This window comes from Saccopteryx bilineata, chromosome 2 (genome assembly GCF_036850765.1).
Source record: "Saccopteryx bilineata isolate mSacBil1 chromosome 2, mSacBil1_pri_phased_curated, whole genome shotgun sequence".
Lineage (NCBI taxonomy): Eukaryota > Metazoa > Chordata > Mammalia > Chiroptera > Emballonuridae > Saccopteryx > Saccopteryx bilineata.
The window spans coordinates 314,647,510-314,669,033 of record NC_089491.1 but is presented as its reverse complement, the minus strand read 5'-3'; the positions used below and the strand labels follow the sequence as shown (position 1 = coordinate 314,669,033).

General features: G+C 42.9%; 1 protein-coding gene across 1 annotated transcript in view; it reads right to left on the bottom strand.

Annotated features, from left to right (window-relative positions):
• The window catches only part of ADAR (adenosine deaminase RNA specific), a 55,168-nt gene extending 34,842 nt beyond the window's left edge, over positions 1-20,326 (bottom strand). The window contains exon 1 of the mRNA XM_066261994.1: positions 20,226-20,326. The gene's annotated coding sequence lies outside the window, so the exon portion shown is untranslated. The remainder of the gene's footprint in view (positions 1-20,225) is intronic.
• Between the last annotated feature and the right edge of the window lie 1,198 nt (positions 20,327-21,524).

Sequence of the window (21,524 nt, the reverse complement as noted above, 5' to 3'; positions counted from 1 at the left end):
CCAAAACCTGCCTACAGCATTGCAGGGCATTCATAGCAGCTCTGTAGACCTTACTGAATCTGTCATCGCTGGGGTCCTCAGCCTGAAATTTTGCCAACCCATCCTCTACCATAGAAAAACCTTCTGCCAAACCCTTGGTAGTAAATATCTTGGGTTCTGGGGTTTCTATCTCTTCCTCTTCAACCAGCTGCTTCTCCAGCTGAATGAGGTCCTCAGCAGACAGCTCCTCTCCGTGTAATGCCAGTAGCTCTGTGACATCCTTAGCCTCCACCTCCAAATTAAGCTGTTTACCAATGGCAACAACCTTCTCTGTTACAGCCTCCACTGACTCCTCAAAGCCGTGGAAACTGGGGACACGGTTTTTTCCACACACCACTTAAATTTGTTCGCCTCACTTCATCCCATGCAAAAGCAATGTTTCATACAGCATTGTAAACGTTATAAGACTTCTAAATGTCTTTGTCAAGTTCTTGTTCTTCTCAGTTGCATTAAGGCATAGCAAACGTCCTCCGGAGGTAGCAGGCCTTGAAAGAGGCAATGGCACCTTGGTCCATGGGCTGCACAAGGGCAGTGGTATCAAGTAGAAGGTAAACCACCTTGACATTAGGGTTAAAATCACTCAAGGAGACAGGGTGACCAGTGGCACTGTCCAGCACTAGCAACACCTTAAGGTACCCCTTGCTAACACAGTAGTCCTTCACTGCTAACACAAAGTGGCTGGAAAACCTCTCCACTCCTTAAAATTCTGAAGCAGCACCCATGCCTTCTTGTTAGATCTCCAGATGACAGGCAGTTGACCCTTCCAAATGCCCTTTAGTACCCTCGGGTTCTCTGCCTGGTACACCAACAAAAGCTTGAGTTTGAAGTCACCTGCAGCATTCCCCACAAGAGGCAAAGTCAGTCTCTCCTTGTCAGCTTGATGACCTGGTGCTGTCTTTTCCACCTTAGCGATGCAGGCCCTATTAGGATACACTTCCAAAAAAGCCTGTCTCGTCAACATTAAACACTTGTTCAGCACAGTAGGTCCACTCTTTAATTAATTCAGCCAACCTGTTAGGAAATTCGCTTGCTGCTTTCTCATTTCCACTAGCAGCTTCACCCTGCACCTTAAGGTCATGCAAGTTGGCACAAGCTTTGAAACACATGAAATCAACCCCTACTAGCTACAAACTCTTTACTCTTTTCCCCTTTTCACTTTTTATTGCCTCAAACAATTGTTTAGCCTTGTCCTGAATCAACCTTATACTAACTGATACATGCCGCTGATGCCCGACTTCCAGCCACAAAACTAGCAATTTTTCCATCTCGGTCATTATGTCACCTTGTTCTTTAGTAATCACAGTTAATTTCACATGGGTTGATCCCTTTACATGCTCTGGGATACAATCTTTATCCTTGATAATTGTTGCTACAGTAAAGTGGCTAAGGCCTAGCACGTGGCTGATGTTCATTGCTGTTCTCTTTTTTCTGATCTCTTTACAATGACTAATTTCCATTGTGATGGCTTTCCTCTTCTTCGAAGCACTACCATCTGAAAACTCTGACTTTCATTTAGGAGCCATGATAAGGGCCTAAAAGTCACCAATCAAAGCAACGCAAAAGTAACACTGGCGCTTTTAACAGTCCAAATGGTATAGGTAAACGTACTGGGAGACGCCAACTCACCCACTCATATGCTGTGTTACTGCGTCTTCTTCCGCCACGTGCAACCAAACTTGTTCACTGACATAGTCCATAAGTAAGACACATCTCAATTTTTTAAAGTTTTTATGAGTAAGCATTGTAAACTCAAAACATCATATATCGAGACAGTCGTAACCCGAGGACCCACTGTATATGGTTCCATTTAAAGTCCCAAACCAGGCAAAACTAAACTATAGTCTGCACTGAATAAAAGACAAGATGGTGGTTACCTCTAGGGAGGAAGGGAGTGAGGGTTTGATTGAGAAGGAATGTTCTGGGTGCTGGTGATGTTCTAGTCCTTGACTTGGGTAGTGCTACATATATGGTTGTTTTCCAATAGTTTTTAAAGTTACTCACTCTTTATGCTACACGTCACAATTTTGTAAGGTGAAAAACAAGAACATATTCTCACTGTAACAATTTCAGCCTGTCTTCCCACATTCTATTTTCCATTTAGGTCAAATGAGTTATGTCTTATCCCTGCTTTCTTGCCTTCAGCTAAACAATCCTACAGCCTTTAACCCTTCTACAAGATTGTTCCAGAGGAGACTTAATCACAGCTATGTGTGGGGAAAGCGCACTGTGGCTGCCCTTTTATATAGATTACATAGGATGCAGGGGTAAACCAGAGGGAAGTTTGTTTCCTAAGCAGAGGGTCAGTTTGTACCTCGAAGAACAACTGCTCTTGTCATTTAATCTTAGCAGCTCAAGTAACTGCAGACAGTCTTGCTCATAAACATTTCACCCCACTCCAAGTAGTTGTTTCAGGACCCACAGGGTTGTGAGGTGGTGACATAAATCTCTGTGCTATTCTATTGTAGAACGTTGATGAGTTGGATGATGCGCTTTAAAAAATTAACCAAAAGTAATAGGTTGATTAGAGAAAATTTCAGAAAATACTGGCAAGCAGTCACAGGACCCCTATTCCTGCCTTGTTAATTCATCAGTGCCTTTCCTTCCTGTGTTTTCCCTGTGCAAAGGCACCAGGAACAGCCTGGTGCCCCTCTCCTAATGCTGGGTGCTCCACTCCCTGCGGGTCTGTGAGTGTGTGCTGCCTGGCTGTAAAGCAACCCAGGGTTATTGCCTAACAACCACCCAAATGATTAAGAGTTATCATCGAAAATAAGGTGTGCATAAAAATAATCCTCAGTCTAGAGCAGGGGTCCCCAAACTTTTTACACAGGGGGCCAGTTCACTGTCCCTCAGACCATTGGAGGGCCGGACTATAAAAAAACTATGAACAAATCCCTATGCACACTGCACATATCTTATTTTAAAGTAAAAAAAAAAAGGGAACAAATACAATATTTAAAATAAAGAACAAGTAAATTTAAATCAACAAACTGACCAGTATTTCAATGGGAACTATGCTCCTCTCACTGACCACCAATGAAAGAAGTGCCCCTTCCGGAAGTGCGGAGGGGCCGTAATAAATGGCCTCAGGGGGCTGCATGCGGCCCATGGGCCATAGTTTGGGGACCCCTGGTCTAGAGTCTGGCTTTCACGTAACACTGTCAAATTCCCAATTCATATGCCTTCAGGGGCCTGGACTTCCCCATTATGAGGAAGGACAAGGATGTTAGCATTTGGCTAGTGAGCTGGTTTTAGTTTCCAATCCCTGCTATTCTTGCTTTTTCACTATAAATGTTAGTCTGGTTTGTTGTGCATCTTCTGTTTAACCTCACTGTGTGCAGGGATGTGGATTAACAAGTCTTTTTAGTCTGCAATTTCCTATAACCAGACTACTGCACATATGGGCTACATCCAAATGGATCATCTTTCTCCCTATGGTAAAGCAGATGTCTACGAAGTCCTTCCACATTTGCTCATATAGTGACACTGCAACAGAAATGTACTGCTTATGAATATATATACTCCCAAACTTGCAACACAGCATCAAAAAAGTAATAAATTACTGAGTTATTTTTAATTACTAGGTCATTGTTTTAGAAAAGGATATGCATATAAATAAATTCATGTTCCTATTCTTTAGTCCTAGAAAATACATAATAAGCTACATAAGAAGCAATTTGTAGAGTGGCAAGGCATAAATTTATTGTTCTCTTTTTTTGTTGTTTCTTTTAATTTTTTTATCATTGGATTTTTATTCCACTGTAACAGTTACTGCCACATCAACATCATTTCAAAATCCTCAGGGTCTTCCCACTAACCCCACTCACTTTGATCATCTGCAGGGCTTTCTATACCCCTGGTCGGCAAACTGCGGCTTGTGAGCCACATGCAGCTCTTTGGTCCCTTGAGTGTGGCTCTTCCACAAAATACCATGTGCAGGCACTACCTCGATAAGTAATGTACCTACCTATATAGTTTAAGTTTAAAAAATTTGGCTCTTAAAAAAAATTTCAGTCTAGCCCTGGCCGGTTGGCTCAGTGGTAGAGCGTCGGCCTGGCGTGTAGAAGTCCCGGGTTCGATTCCTGGCCAGGGCACACAGGAGAGGCACCCATCTGCTTCTCCACCCCTCCCCCTCTCCTTCCTCTCCCGCAGCCAAGGCTCCATTAGAGCAAAGATGGCCCGGGCACTGGGGATGGCCTCTGCCCCAGGCGCTAGAGTGGCTCTGGTTGCAACACAGCGACACCCTGGAGGGGCAGAGCATCACCCCCTGGTGGGCAGAGCATCGCCCCCTGGTGGGCAGAGCTTCGCCCCTGGTGGGCGTGCCGGGTGGATCCCGGTCAGGCGCATGCGGGAGTCTGTCTGACTGTCTCTCCCCATTTCCAGCTTCAGAAAAAAAAAAAAAAAAAATTTCAGTCATTGTACTGTTGATATTTGGCTCTGTTGACTAATGAGTTTGCTGACCACTGCACAGACAGAACAGTGAGTTGCCCAATTGGCTGAGTAGTGCTCTACAGCTGTATTTATGCTGATGGATATATTCTATTGACATCAATGACTATACTGGCTTTTAAAGTTACAAGAAACAAGAGATGCCTCAGGTACTCCCAGAAGAGACAGGTCTCCAAAAGTGGGTAAGTGCCTGTACTCAAAGTTATCTAGTAAATAAAAAAAAAATGGTAGCTATAATTATCTATAGGCACCAGGCACTGTGATAGTAGGTATTATCATACATTAGTAATAATGTCAAAACAATACTACTACTAACAATGGCTAACAGGCCTGTGCTGAATATTTTAAACGTAAGTTTAAACAGTTAGTGTACATTTAGTCTCGCAGCAACCCCACAGATGACCCTTCACAACTTACGGTTTTATGCATTAAGTCCTGACCCTTGCACTGCCCTCCTATGCTCGGTTGGTCTGTCTGCCCTTTAGTTCAGCTCTGATCAGCACAGAGAGGTTCATCTACTGGCCCACATCTCAATTCCACTGAGTCTGGGTACAAAGGGGGGACATCCCTCTCACTTTTGCCTTCTCTTCCTATTTTCTATGACCCAGCCTATGAGAGGCTGGGCTGAGCCCCACCCTCCTGCAAGGGCAATGTCCCCATACCCACAGCTTGTAGAAAACAGAGGGAACAAGTTCAGTGCTGTTCTGGCAGGCTTGTAGGTAGCCTCTGACTGAGTTCTGCAGTGTTTTCTAGAGAAGTACACTGATTTCACCAACAGCCAATTGCAGGAAGCCAATTTGTCAAATGGTCAATTCCCTAAATAAACAATTTATTTACTAAGCAACCAATATGCTGAATTGCCTTTTTTCTTTAATCTCTCATCTTAATTGACCAGTTTTCATTCTGTCTCTGCCTTCATAACAGTGTTTGAGAAAATGTACTCTGCCTGTCTCCCTGTTGCTGTAGCTGGAAACTGAGGAGGAGACTAGGCAACAGTGGGAGGGGTTAAAGTTGAGGGACTCTTGTAGAATTGATGTTCAATAGACAGATTTTCTGGAAACTGACCTAGAGCCATTTCCAGATGTCTACAGCCTTCTAGCTAAAGGGAATAAACAAGGCTTTGCTATTCCTAACATATATCTTTAAAAGCATTACCTTCAGGCCTGACCTGTGGTGGCGCAGTGGATAAAGCATCCACCTGGAAGCACTGAGGAAACCAGTTTGAAACCCTGGGCTTGCCAGGTCAGCGCACATAGGGAGTTGATGCTTCCTGCTCCTCCCCCCTCTTCTCTCTCTCTCTTTCTAAAAATGAATGAATAAAATCTAAAAATATATACATAGAGAAGATGTGTGAAGACAACACAGAAAGAGATTTGAAGATGCTGGCCTTGAAGACTTGAGTCATGCAGCCATAAGCCAAGTAATGCAGGCAGCTACCGGAAGCTGGAAGAGGCAGATTCTTCCCTTGAGCCTCTGGAAAGAGCGCAGCCCTGCAATACCTCAATTTTGGCCAGTGATGCTGATTTATGACAGTGATGCTGATTTATCTCTGGCTTCCAGAACAATGAGAGAATAAATTTCTGTTGTAAGCCACCAAATTTGTCACTGCTGCTCTACGAAACTAATATACCATCCTTGTTGGGCAGTGCAACCAGGCAAGTCCAAGGGCAGGACTGGAGAGACCCCGCCCTGGAAGCTGTGAAAGGGAAAGGGCTGATACAAACTCATCCTAGATGACACATGCAAGGCTACAATGACCACTTTTTAGTTAAACCAAACTGTACAGTCTTCTCATTATTGTCTAGCAGACTTAGAGCTGTTAATATTATTTGAAGAAAAAGGATATTTTTTAATATAAGAAAGACTATCATAAATCAACAGCCAATATCATATTTAAAATGGCATTCCCTAGCCATTCCCAATGGCTAGGCATTCCCACTAAAACAAATAAAATGAGGGTCACCATTACCACTATTATCTTAGTTCCTTAATTCTGAGATGTACTTCAAGTATTTCTTTTTTTAAAAAATTATTTATTTATTTATTCATTTTAGAGAGAGAGAGAGAGAGAGAGAGAGGGAGAGAGAGAGAGAAGTGGGGGAGGAGCAGAAAGCATCAACTCCCATATGTGCCTTGACCGGGCAAGCCCAGGGTTCCGAACCGGCGACCTCAGCATTCCAGGTCGACGCTTTATCCACTGCGCCACCACAGGTCAGGCCCTTCAAGCACTTCTGATATTGGGATATGAATTATAATATATATACATTTCATTTAGTAGCCCCCAAAAGCTATTATTAAATCAATAGCACGTTCTTATGCCCAATGATCTTAGAATCAAAGAAATATGGTCTTTAACATTGTTTTGGAAATTCTAACATATTCTGTAACACAAAACAAATAAAAGATAAATTTTAAAAGGAAAAAATAACCCAGATTATTTGCAGATGATAATATCATAACCCTAGTTAATATAAGATTACCTGAAAAAACTCTTCTTTAGAACCAACATCAGTCAAGGAATATGGTGGGATATAAGAGAAATATATAAAACAAGACAATTTCTTTATAGGAAAAATACTATATTCTTTATTTTTTTTTAATAATTTTTTTTTTCATTTTTCCGAAGCTGGAAACGGGGAGGCAGTCAGACAGACTCCTGCATGCGCCCAACCAGGACACACCCGGCATGCCCACCAGGGGGCGATGCTCTGCCCCTCTGGGGCGTCGCTCCGTTGCATCCAGAGCCATTCTAGCGCCTAGGGCAGAGGCCACAGAGCCATCCCCAGTGCCTGGGCCATCTTTGCTCCAATGGAGCCTTGGCTGCAGGAGGGGAAGAGAGAGACAGAGAGAAAGGAGAGGGGGAGAGTTGGAGAAGCAGATGGGCGCTTCTCCTGTGTGCCCCAGCTGGGAATTGAACCCGGGACTCCTGCACACCAGGCTGACACTCTACCACTGAGCCAACCAGCCAAGGCCGGAAAAATACTATATTCTTAATAGCAAATAAACTTTTTTTTCCTTTTTTTGCAAATCAACATTTTTAAAAAGAGAAAAACATTTATGAATAATCTTAAGAAATGTCAAGAGCCTACATGTGGAAAAGTATGAACTCGGCTGAGGACTATATGTCTTAAATAGGATACTAGCCCCAAATGTAATGGCCAAACAGTTTATAAATGTCAATTAGAGCCAAATTAACAGTTTTCTGCAAATTCTAATGTATATAGGGGTAGTAAGGAGTGGACAACTAACAAAATGATTATAAAGTTCAAGTGCAAGAATAGGCAAGAATGACAAAAATATTTTTTTTTAAAGAGAACATCTATACTGATTAAGTCAAGGCAGTACTGGCATAATACAAGAACGGAGCTACAGACTAACAGAGCAGAAACCGAGTCTCCAAATAGACCCTAGACTAGTGTGTACAGATCCAATCCTGAAAGGTAGGAGGCCAAAAGCAGCAGCAAGGGGAAGAAGGGTTAGTCAACAGATAGAACCAATTTGTTGGCTTTTTGGGAAAAAAAAATCTATTTAGAGCCTTGCCTTATATTAATAAATGAATATAAATTATAAATGGATTAAAGGACTATTTGAAAAGTATTTTAAATAAAAGCATTAATAAACAAAGTCAGTGTGTATGACCTGACCTGTTTTACAGCAAGGGGAAACATTACAAAAAAGAGAGCGACATCTGTTCACTGCAGGTAAATTCTGTGCTTCAAAAAAATGACACAGTGCTTGAATATGTTCATAGTAAAAAGTAAAAAAAGCCTGACCAGGTGGTGGCGCAGTGGATAGAGTGTCGGACTGGGATGTGGAGGACCCAGGTTTGAGACCCCAAGGTCACCAACTTGAGTGCGGGCTCATCTGGTTTGAGCAAAGCTCACCAGCTTGGACCCAAGGTCGCTGGCTCACGCAAGGGGATACTCAGTCTGCTGAAGGCCCACGGTCAAGGCACATATGAGAAAGCAATCAATGAACAACTAAGGTGTCGCAACAAAAAACTGATGATTGATGCTTCTCATCTCTCTCTCCATTCCTGTCTGTCTGTCCCTATCTATCCCTCTCTCTGACTCTCTGTCTCTGTAAAAAAAAAAAAAAAGTAAAAATATTAATAATAAAATGAAAACAGACATTGAATCACAGTTAACATACATATGCAGGATACAGTTAATACGAATATATGTGTAAAGCCCACATACGTACTTAAGACATGGTATCACATATATATACAATGCTCCTATGTGTTATCACTATAGTTTACCTTTTAATCCTCATGATCACTTTATCAAAGAGATACACTACTACCATCCCCATATTACAGAAGAGGAAACTGAGGCAGAACAAAGTTATAGAGCAGGGGTTGGGAACCTTTTTGGCTGAGAGAGCCATGAACGCCACATATTTTAAAATGTAATTCCGTGAGAGCCATACAATGACCTGTGTACCTTACGCATTATCCAATAAAAATTTAGTGTTGTCCTGGAGGATAGCTGTGATTGGCTCTAGCCACCTGCAACCATGAACATGAGTGGTAGGAAATGAATGGATTGTAATACATGAGAATGTTTTATATATTTAACGTTATTATTTTTTTTTATTAAAGATTTGTCTGTGAGCCAGATGCAGCCATCAAAAGAGCCACATTTGGCTCGCAAGCCATAGGTTCCCAACCCGTTATAGAGGCTGTTCAAGGTAACAGTCGGCACTTTGGCTCCATTACACTAAAACTGCAGTCAATAAAAGGCAATTCACAAAAAAGGAAGCACAAATGCCCATCAAACACTTGGGGGAAATATCCAGTCACACTATTAATTAAAGACATGAAAATGTGATATGATTAAGTGTTCATTTATAAAATTAACAATTAAAAAATGAGATTACTCAGTGCTGATTAGGGATTCCATGGTGATCTTCACAATCTAATTTTGCACTCTGGCCCCCTTCAGAAGGTTCTCACATATGATCTCACTGCTATCTCCTTTCTTTAAACCTTTCAGTAGCTTCCCATTGCTCTTTGGATGAAGGCCCAAGTCCATACCGGTGTGTGCCACTCCACGACCAAGCTTATCCTAACCAGACTTCACAAAAGGCATCTTCCATCCTGTATGTCAACAGCCACAGAGTACTCTTGGCTTGGAACCTTGGGAAAAGCCAAGTCACAGTTTTCTCCTCCACTCCTGTCGCTATGCCAGAGGGCAGAAGGCATATAAAGTTCTTAGTACCCAAAATCCTAGGAAGCTTTCTTTATAATACTTATCACTAGTTTTAATTACTACATGCCTGTATGATCATTTACATTGTCTGTCTTTCCTGAGCAGGACAAGTCTTGTATAGCGCTTTGGCTGTAGAAGGTACTCAACAAGTATTTGTCAAATGAATATACATTAATGATTGAAAGAAAGACAGAAAAGGGAAAACTAAGTTGGAAAAACAGGTACTCTGCTATATAAGACTGAACTGATGGGTTTAATCTTTTTACAAAGCAATTGCACAGTGTGTATAAAAATTCTTAAATATGTTCATAACCTCAGTTAATAGTCAGCAATCATTATTAATAAATATAAATTATTTTTATTTATTTTTGAGAGAGAGAGAGATGAGAAGCATCAGCTTATAGTTGCGCCACTTCAGTTATTCACTGATTGTTTCTCATACGTGGCACTAATTAACCAGGGGCTCCGGCTGAGCCAGTGACCCCTTGCTCAAGCCAGTGACCTAGGGCTTTAAGCCAGCGACCTTTTGGCTCAAGCCAGTGGAATCATTTTGATGATCCCAGGCTCAAGTATGCAACCCCATGCTCAAGCTGACAAGCCTGCACTCAAGCCAGTGACCTTGAGTTTTGAACCTGGGTCCCCAGTGTCCCAGGTCAATGCTCTATCCACTGCACCACCATCTGGTCAGGCAATAAATGTAGTTAATAAAATCATAAAAACTTTGAGATAATTAGAAATCTACCAAAAAATCTTATGTTTGCTATAGTATTGTTTACAATAGCAAAAAGTGAAAATAGCTTTAATGTCCAGAACTGGAGACATGGCCAAGTAGATTCAGGTACAATCATAAATCATACAACACATAAAAGTGATATTTAGAGTATCATGAAAGTGGAAAGAACATAAAATTGTAAACAGAGAACAATTTTAGCTTTGAAAAACAATATGCCTCAATGGCAGACAGTGCTGACTGCCTACCCTAGAACTATGCCTTCCTTTCTGAGAGAGGTCAGATTCTGTTTTTTCCTCTCAGAAGGCCTGGCTTCCTCCCCAGACCCAGAGGGAGGAATGGGATTTGTCTCATAACCTAGTCCTGGCAAGTCCATTTCTCTTGCCAATAATACAGGTGATACAATTCTGGTCAACAAAGCACAAAAGGAAGTCTGTCTGGGGCCATGGCTGGCTGGCTCAGAGGTAGAGTGTCGGCCCCACATGTAGATGTCCCAGATTCGATTCCTGGTCAGGGCACACAAGAGAAGCGCCCATCTGCTTCTCCACCCCTCCCCCTCTCACCTCTCTCTCTCTTTTCCCATGGCTCAGTTGGAACGAGTTGGCCTCTGGTGCTGAGGATGGCTCCATTGCCTCCACCTCAGGCCTAGGAAAAGCTTGGTTGCCTAGCAATGGAGCAACACCCCCCCCCCATGGGCAGAGCATCACCCCCTACTGGGCTAGCTGGGTGGATCCTGGTTGTAGTGCATGTGGGGATCTGTCTCTGCCTCCCCTCTGCTCACTGAATAAAAATAAAAAGTAAAAGAAGTCTGTCTGGGGATTTCTCTGACAAAATTTCCTAGCTGTAAATAAGTAATGCCCCGAGGATGACAGAATGGAGTGCTGGACACTGCTAGGTTGCCCAATCAACCCACCCTGGAACTGCCTCATCTGTGGGATAACCAACAGAGCCTTGCACAAAAAACACCAACCTGTTCATGATGATGCCCGAGAGGTAGTTACCTATGGTTTTACTCATTTTAATCGTTTTCTACAATTTTCAAGTTTTCTATAATAAAACATCATTATCCCTCAATAGGGAAATAAACATGTATTTCATGAAACTTGCCCTTAAGAAGCTCAGCATAGGCCCTGGCCAGTTGGCTCAGTGGTACATCGTCGGCCTGGCGTGCAGGAGTTCCGGGTCCGATTCCTGGCCAGGGCACACAGGAGAGGCGCCCATCTGCTTCTCCACCCCTCCCCCTCTCCTTCCTCTCTGTCTCTCTCTTCCCCTCCCACAGCCAAGGCTCCATTGGAGCAAAGTTAGCCCGGGCGCTGAGGATGGCTCTGTGGCCTCTGCCTCAGGCACTAGAATGGCTCTGGTTACAACAGAGCAATGCCCCAGATGGGCAGAGCACCGCCCCCTGGTGGGCATGCCGGGTAGATCACGGTCTGGTGCATGTGGGAGTCTATCTGCCTCCCCGTTTCCAACTTCAGAAAAATACAAAAAAAAAAAAAAAAAAAAGGGCTCAGTATAATAATAGAAACAGCCATGTAAATAAATCAAAACATGATGTGGTAAAACCACAGAGATATCACTTCACAGCCATCAGATTGGCAAAAATAAAAAACTCGTGACATCTAATGTTGGCCAGGATAATGGAGCAACTAGAACTCTTATACACTGTTAGTGGGAATGGAAAACAGTACAACCACTTTGGAAAACAATTCAGCTGTTTCCTTTAGGGTTAGATACATAACCACCCTATGACCCAGCACTATCTACTTGATTCAGAAAATGGCCATCAAGACATACCAGAATGGTCCTACAACCAGGGGTAGGGAGAAGGGGCAAGGGGAGTTGCTGCTTGATAAGTACAGAGTTTCAGGCTGCAAGATGAAAACGTTCTGGAGATGTTTTACAATGTGAATACACAGAGCAGGGCAAAAGTAGGCTTACAGTTATGCAGAAGGTGAAATAGTTTATTCTTGTATTATTACTGTTTTACTTATCAGTTATATTATTTTCCATATGAACAACTATAAATTTACTTTTGCCCCTCCCTCTATGTACCATTACTAAACTGTAACTCAAAAATGATTAAGATGGTAAATTTCATTTCTTTTTAACCACAATAGTAAAAAACAATATTCATAGAGCTTTATTCTTAATAGCCTCAAACTAGAAACAAACCAACTGTCTATCAACCAAGTGATGAATAAATGAACTCAGGTATATTCATACAGAAGATAATGATGCAATCCACATGGTTTAAATTTGCTGTAAGTAGCCATGCACAAAAGTACAATTCCATTTACATGAAATTTTAGAACTAGCAAAACTAATTTACGATGACAGCTATCGGAACAGTGCCGTCCTTTGGGGATGGTGGTGACTAGAAAAGAGCATGAGGGAACTTTCTTGGATGATGGGGGTATTTTATTTTCTTGATTTGAATGGTGACTAAATGGGTATATTATATATTTTTCAAAATTCACTGAATGTATCACATAAATTATGTGCCGTTTATTGTAAAAAAGAGTTCGCATCCCACTAATAAGGGCACCAGAAGAAGCTAGACTCATCATCTGGGTGGGCTACATACTTGGATGTTGTTAGCAGAACCAGGAGTACTGATTCAAACCAGATCAAAGACACTGATAAACACTGTTTCATGCAGCAATTTATGAAAATGCCAAGGAGATTAAAATCATTAGAATTATACATATAGTTGAATCTGTTTTGTGGAACAAGTTTTGATATTTTAAAAAGGAAAAATATATAATATATACACTAATGCAAAGATCTTTAAAACAAAACATAGACCTTTATCTAATTCAAACGGATTTTATTTAAAACATTACACAATATTTTCATCAAATATCTTGTCATAATCTGAAATAAACTGAATATTAGCTTTTTAAAGTAATATGTCAAAAAGCAAACCATAAAATACTGGAATACACAATGAGAAAAAAACACTTTAAAGCTTACAAGCAGCAGAAGAAATAAAAACACAAAATTTGTCTACAAAAAAATGAAAAATACGTATGTTTAATGATAAAGCCAAAATTATATGGCAAATACCAAATTGGAAAAATATTCAAAGCAAATAAAGTTTTTTGTTTTTATTATAATGGACATACTCATATTTTTTAGAGAATTTGTATAATCTATAAAAATAACACAATAAGTGACTATAGACAAAATATTGAATGACAATTTGAAACACAAAAATAGTTAATAGGCATATGCAAAAAGTTCAATCTTTTTTTTTTTTTTGTATTTCTCTGAAGTTGGAAACGGGGAGGCAGTCAGACAAGACTCCCGCATGCGCCCGACCGGGGTCCACCCGGCATGCCCACCAGGGGGCGATGCTCTGCCCATCTTAGGGCGTCACTCTGCCGCCACCAGAGCCATTCTAGCACTTGAGGCAGAGGCCACAGAGCCATCCTCAGCGCCCGGGCAAACGCTGCTCCAATGAAGCCTTGGCTGCGGGAGGGGAAGAGAGAGACAGAGAGGAAGGAGAGGGGGAAGGGTAGAGAAACAGATGGGCGCTTTTCCTGTGTGCCCTGGCCGGGAATCGAATCCGGGACTCCTGCACGCCAGGCTGACGCTCTACCACTGAGCCAACTGGCCAGGGCCACGTTCAATCTTAATCATAACAAAAATGCAAATCAAAATGAGATGCCACTTTTCAACCTAGCTAAGATTTTCCTTTTTTAGTTAAAATACCCCATCCTGGTAAGGGCAGGTTGAGACAGAGCACAGCAGAATGGTTGGGCATTGCACTGAAAACTGGTATTCACTTTGTTGGATGAAAATCAAGACTAAGCACTAGAAGAGGGTGATGTTTGCAGCTAAGTATGGGGTTAAACAATTGCATCTCATCTCAAGTCTCTACAATACTTTCATGAGAACTCTCCTTTTGTGTTAAAAAATAAATAAATAAATGGGAATTCCCCACCTCCCTTTTTTTGTTGTTGTTAGGAGGTGAGAGTGATATGGATAGCATTCCATAAGGTCCCACAAAAACCAGGAGAATGGGGATGGGTAGAAGGTAAGGTTTGGGTCCTCCCTGGGTGAGAGCTGTAGGACGGATTTCACTCCCTTCAGCTCTGCCACACACCCTGAGGCAGGGAGGCTGTGCTCCTGAGGGAGTAGGGGTGGGTGCAGGAGAAGCAACCTGAAAACTATGAAACAGGCAAAGTGCACATCGGCATGTGGAACCTGGCTGTATTTGGGCGAAAACCAAGCAACAAGATATATATAGTATATTTATTTTACTCGTAGCTGTCAATCTTAAGAAAAGGTCAAGAAGGAGACACACAAGCTATGATTAGTAGCTCCACCTCTGGAGAGTGAGATGAACTGGATGAAGAGTGGTCTTTTTTTATAAAATTTTAATCTGGATTTTTTTTGGCCTTTCTTTAGTGTTCTAGTACTTAAAAAGAAATTTTTTTTAAAGTTTGCAAGTCTTGATCCCAAAACCATGGCCAAAGAATGAGTTATTTATAAAGAGCTTAGAATAGTACCTGGCTCAAGAAAATGCTTTTAAAATAAGTAAGGAAAAAGACTCAACCTGTAGAAAAATCCTTAATATATATCCATCCTACCATAATTCAGAAAGGTCTGAAGGGAATACAACATCTCACAGAGTGGAATTTCCAGGTGGCTTCTCCTTGGGGCCTGACCCTTGGCCTCTGCAGCTTCAGACAGACGCACCTGGGGAGAGAGTTTCTGCCTTTCCAGGATGGACCCTCGTGGTACTCGAGTGTACACATATTTACTGTGAGAACTGTATCTACCATGTAGGTCGGAATCCTCATCAACATGATACCAGCATTTTCTCCCCATGGGGAGATTTTCATTCATTTGTTTAATAAACGTTTATTAAGTGCATACTATGTGCCTGGCACTGCCCTAGGCCCTAGAGATACAGCAGTAAACCAAGCAAAAATTTTTTTTAATTTTTATTTGTTGATTTTTAGAGCAAGGAAGAGGGGGAGAGAAACACTGATTTGCTGTTCCACTTATTTATGCACTTATTGATTCTTGCATGTTCCCTGGGGATCAAACCCACACTCTTGACGTAATGTGAGGATGCTAACCAACTAAGCTACCCAGCCAGGGTCACAAAAATTCTCTTCCATTATTTTCAGGAAGCTTATATGGCAATAAACAAATAAATATAGGCCTGACCTGGGCCATAGTAGATAAAGTGTCAGCTTAGAACACTGAGGTCACCAGTTCGAAACCTTAGGCTTACCCAGTCAAGACACATATGGGAGTTGATGCTTCCTGCTCCTCTCCTCTTCTCCTCTTTCCTCTCTCTAAAATGAATTAAAATACGAAAATAAACAAAAAAGAATAAAAGAAAAAGCCTGACCAGCAAGTGGCGCAGTGGACAGAGCGTTGGACTGTGATGCAGAGGATGCAGGTTCGCAACCCCGAGGTCGCTGGCTTAAGTGCAGCTCATCTGGCTTGAGCACAGGATCAGAGACATAACCCCATGGTTGCTGGCTTGAGCAAAGGGTCACTCGCTCTGCTATAGCTGTAGTCCCCGGGTCAAGTCACATATGAGAAAGCAATCGAATAACTAAGGTGCTACAAAAAAAAGAACTGATGCTTCTCATCCTTCTCCCTTCCTTTGTTCCCAACTGTCCCTGACACCAACCCCCCCAAAACAAAATACAAATAATATACAATGTCAATTGGTTGTATGTGCTACAAAGAAACATAAAGACAGTTAAAGATGGGAGGTGAGGAATAAAAAGCAAAGAGCATCTCTGTTTTCAAGGGTTCCCAATCTAGAGAACTGACCAGTTTATTATGTTTTCTTCCATTGCTTTGAGCAAGAGAGAGAAGCATCAATTCATTTCACTTAGTTGTTTCCTTTAGTTGTGCACTCATTGATTGCTTCTATATGTGCCCTGACTGGGACCAAACCCACAACCTTGGAATGTAGGACACCACTCTACCTACTGAGCCACCCTGCCAGAACCAAGAACTGACCAGTTTAGACAATTAACAAACAGAAATCAAATCCACAGGTGGGTTGTGCTCAGGCGTTTATGGAAGCAGAGAAGGAGTGCCTAATTCATTGATGGAAGCCAAGGAAGGCTTCTGGGAGAAATCTGATCTGAATCCAAAAGGAAGTCAGCCAGATGAAGCAGCAGGAAAGGGCAACCCAAAAGTCAGATGCAAAGGCACGGAAGCGACAGAGAACCCACGATCAATACCACAATAGAATGAGTGTGTGATGGACAAACAAAACGAGGTGGGTTCATTTCAGTTGGAAGGCTTTGGAAGGGCCTCAAAGAAATAGGATATGAAAGCACATACAAACATATGTGTGCGTGCAGACACACACACCTGTGTAGTCATTGGCTGTTTTTTTCTGCTGAGTACCTCTGTACTTCCCTACCCCATGTGGTTACAGAGAGGTAGTTTACTCCTTCATTCCAGGAGTGGGACTGTGACACAGACCTGTCCCATCATGGCATCCCTATCTCCTTGTCCATAGTAATTAGTTTACAATGATAGAAGACAGTTCTAAGGTCATAGCCTTGGGAATGCCGGTAGACAGCCTTTACAGTATTTGTAGAGAAAACAGGAGAAACTGAAGCCAATAAACAAAAAGCAGCGAGAAATGCAGGGACAAAAGAGTCCTCAAAATTTCATTTCAGGCCCTGGCCGGTTGGCTCAGTGGTAGAGCATCGGCCTGGCGTGCAAAAGTCCCAGGTTCGATTCCCGGCCAGGGCACACAGGGGAAGCGTCCATCGGTTTCTCCACCCCTCCCCCTCTCCTTCCTCTCTGTCTCTCTCTTCCCCTCCCGCAGCCGAGGCTCCATTGGAGCAAAGATGGCCCGGGCGCTGCGGATGGCTCCTTGGCCTCTGCCCCAGGCGCTAGAGAGGCTCTTGTCGCAACAGAGTGAGGCCTCGAAGGGGCGGAGCATCGCCACTTGGTGGGCAGAGCTTCGTGCCGGGTGGATCCCGGCCGGGCACATGCGGAAGTCTATCTGACTGTCTCTCCCCGTTTCCAGCTTCAAAAAAAAAAAAAAAAAAAAAATTCATTTCAGCCTCATGATCCAGCCATGCCTGAAGATCATCTCTGCACTTCCTAAATGATCAAAAGAAAGGAAACCTATTTTTGCTTAAGTTAGTTTACACTGGGTTTCTGTCATTTGCAATTAGATTAATATCCCCTTTTTGGGAAAGAGCTTCATCATGTGTGTGGTAGTTGGGTACAGAAGAAAAGGAGGATGAATTATGTCAGAGGGTTTCTTCCATTAAGTTTGTTAAAGATGGTGAAATAGTGGCTTCAAGGTATCTGGAAGGGTATACAAGTAGCAACAAGAACTCCTTGGGGTGAGTGTGTGTGTGTGTGTGTGTGTGTGTGTAAGTCACAGTTTATATGGATGGGTTAGATAAACCTTGTGAGTTCCTACTACTTCACTATATAACCCTAAGTCTTCTTACACAGAGGGTCAACACAGAATAGGTCATCAAAAAACATGAAGAACATCATCTGTTTAAACCACTTTGCTATCCCCACATTAATGCACATTAGTCACAGATCTTTCCCATTTAATTTTGCAACAAACTAGTATTTTGAATACTGTATCCCTGATATTAAACAATCATCCAGTGTTCTCCAGCAAACTTAACTCAAGCAGCTGTATCCATTATGGCCCAAGTCTAACATGTTATAGCAATGTAAACTGCTGTGTCTTAAGAGATCACTACAGAAAGCCCAAAAGCTTAGATCCTGTTGTTCACATATATGAAAGCTCTAATCAGTTGGTCACAGATAATAATACCAATCTTAGTCTGAAACACAGCCTCAAATCTTTAAATCCATGAATCAGAAAGATGCTCATATTACATATAGCTAGGCTCAAGGGAGCCTTTGTGTATTAAGCAATGGGTCTCTTTCTGGCAGAAATAACAGTACCTTATGAATTTTTCTTCTTTCCACAGGAATTTACCAAATACCTATTGAGTGCCTACAATCCCAGCACCGTGTACCCATGAACCTTTCTTTTCTCTGGGTGAAAAGGCCAAATCTCATTTAACATCTGGACAATGCTAGGCAAAATAAAAGATAATTTATCACTGGACAATTTGAGACGTTATTCTTGCAGTAAATACGGGCCCTATCCCTTCCCCCACTGCACAGGTTCACAGTCCCAGGACTCTAGTCTGTGAGAAATAACAAGACCCAAACTACAAGCCTGAGGGTCTGGGTTCAAGTTTCAGTTCTGCCATTAGCTAGTTAGTGTCAGGATCTTGGCCAAGACTCACCTTCTGCATCTGTAAAATGAGGATACTAATTATTGCTCTGGGTTGCTGGAGGGATTAAATAAATAAACATATGTAAAGTGCTTGGTACAGTGTAAGGCACCTAACAAGTTCTCAATAAAAAGAAGCTGTAATTAATAAAGTGAGGCCTTAACCTCTTTCCAGTACTACAATGTTGAGGTCTATAGTAGAAAAATTATGGGCTTGAGGTTCTCTCTCCCCCCCATGCTCCTCCCCGCCCCCCACTGCTTTATCATATCTGTCAGAGGAGCAAACATCCAAAATAGCAAAACGTTTGCCTGTTTCTCAAGCAGCTGTACCAGTGGGAAATCTTCAACATGGAGGGAGCAAATTCAAGTGCCTGGGGACTGTGCCCTTACTAATAATAACTAGACACTTCAAATTCTGACAACAACCCTAAAAGGTAGATATAATAATCCTCATTTTATAGATAAGACCAAGTAGGAGTAGAGAGGCTAAATAACTCAATGTCACACAGCTGCTAAATGGCAGACCTGACTCCAAAGTTCATGTCCCTTTTCACTGTTTCCCTGCCCTCATCTTGCAAGCACTTTACTGTACATCAAATAATGAAATAAGGGGGAAAATGTTTTTCCAGGACCTTTGAAACGATAGAAACAAGCCTCCTCTGGTAAAGAAAGAAGTTGGTATCATCACTCACATTTGCTCGACAATTTAATGCTCCTGTGCTCTCTGCTCCCACTGACCTAGTAAATCTGGCCTCCCTCGCCAGCCACAGCCACTGTGCAGGCCTGTCTGCTCCCTTAGCCGCTTCGATTCTGCTCCCTCAGCTAACCACACCGTATTTAAAAATCCAACGACAGGTGTCCCTTTTTGAAAAGCAAGTTTCTCAAACTCTGACACCAACACGGAACACCTGAGGCAGGCTTACCTTCTAACCGGGCGCAAGAATCAAACCAAGCAGCTAAAGGAAGGGGAGGTGACGCAACTAGGCCTCCTGCACCAGGACCAGACCGAGGCAGAGCGCGGCCGCCGTGACCCCGCAGTGGGCTCTCCACGGCGGCCGCCTACGCCATCCTTGTGTAAGGCACGCCAAGGGCGGCGGATGTTATCCCAGGGATGCGGCGCGGGCCTCTGCAGCTAGGACAACGCGGCGCAGGGAGGCGCGCACCAAGACCAGTCCCAGGCGCCTCGCAATCCAGTCCCTCTCCGTGGCGAGAGGGAAACAAGGGCCTTTGGTACCCAGCTGTCGGGCTCGGGTTGGCACGGGCGCTGGAGCATCCGTACTCTGCCGCCCACAGCCGCGCACACACACGCACACCAGCACACGGGCCCAGGCGCCCGCCTCCCCGCCAGGCTGCAAGCCCAGCCGCTGTCCCCAGCCCCCGCATCCCCACCGGGCCCCGCGGCCACCCTCGGAGCCCCCCGGGAGCCTCCGCGCTACCCGTTCCATCAGTGTCGGAGCCTGGAGAGGCGGAGCGAGCCAGGCGCTCGGCCGAGAAGGTGATGACGAAGAAGGAAAAAGCCTCTTACCCGGTCTTGAAATTCTCCGGGACGCAGACTACAGCGGAGGCTGCAGCTGCCGCCGGACCCTCCCCCCGCCCGCCCCACCACGTAGCCCTCTCTACCTACAGTCGGAATCAATGGCCCGGGCGCGGCTTGGTGACATCATTGGCGCGCCGCGCGTGGGAGGGAGCAACACGTGATTCCTCCCTCTTTTGTTTGCGTCCTAGTTAAACTAGGATTTTGTTGCTCTGTCTTCCTTGGATATTTACTGATCTATTGATGACGTGTGGCACGATGGGGAGTAGGTTCTTGGTTGTGGGATGCTACATTTTTGCTCATATCCTTGATTAAACTCTCACTTATTTATAACGTAGTTGGGCCAGAGCCCTGAGAGGTGTGTGGGTACCGTGTACATGTTTATTTAAATGAGCCTCAAGAACACTGAACTAGTAATGCACTATAATCGGTAGTCCTTGGAAGCCCGTTTATATTAAGTCAATTTATTTTTAAATTATGTAATGAACACCTTAACTCTCCACCTCACCACCCCAACCCAAGAATGAAAATATTACCAATAACTTTCACCTACTTATACCTGGCCCTCATCACTTAACACTGCCTCCCCCTCAAAAGTAACCTCCATGATTTGTGTTTACATAATTCTTACATTGCTTTAATTTTGTTTCACATTTATGTGCTTTATTAAGCAATATATTTGTATTAGTTTTTGTATTTTGGAATTTTAATCTAGTGTTCTGGACTTATATTTTCAGAAACATGTTACTAATGTCTTAATCCATCCAGGCCCTCTAAAAAAATACCAGATTTATAAACAACAGAAATTTACTATACACAGTTCTGGTGGCTGGAAGTCAGGGTGCAAGCATGGTGGGTGATGACCTTTCTCCAGGTGAAAGACTTTTCCTGTGTGGTAGAAAGAACTAGGGATCTCTGTGGGGGTCTCTTATAAGAACACCAAGTCAGTTCATGAGGGTTCCACCCTCACGACTTAAGCACCTCCCTAAGGCCTCACCTCTTAAGACCATGGGATTTTAATATGTGAATTCTGAGGGGACATAAGCATTCAGACCACAGCATTAAGATTCATCTTTTTTGTTGAGTAAAGTTGAGTTTCATTCATTTTTCACTGCTACATAACTATCTATTATGTGAGAGTACCATAATTTATGCATTTTCAGTCTGCTTGATATTAATGCAATTTCTAGGGTTTTCTTTTGCTGTTTTAATCAATATTGCCTTTTGGTGCTTCTGTACAAAAATTTCTCCTGGGTGTATTTACCTAGGAGTGGAATCTGTGGGTCTTGG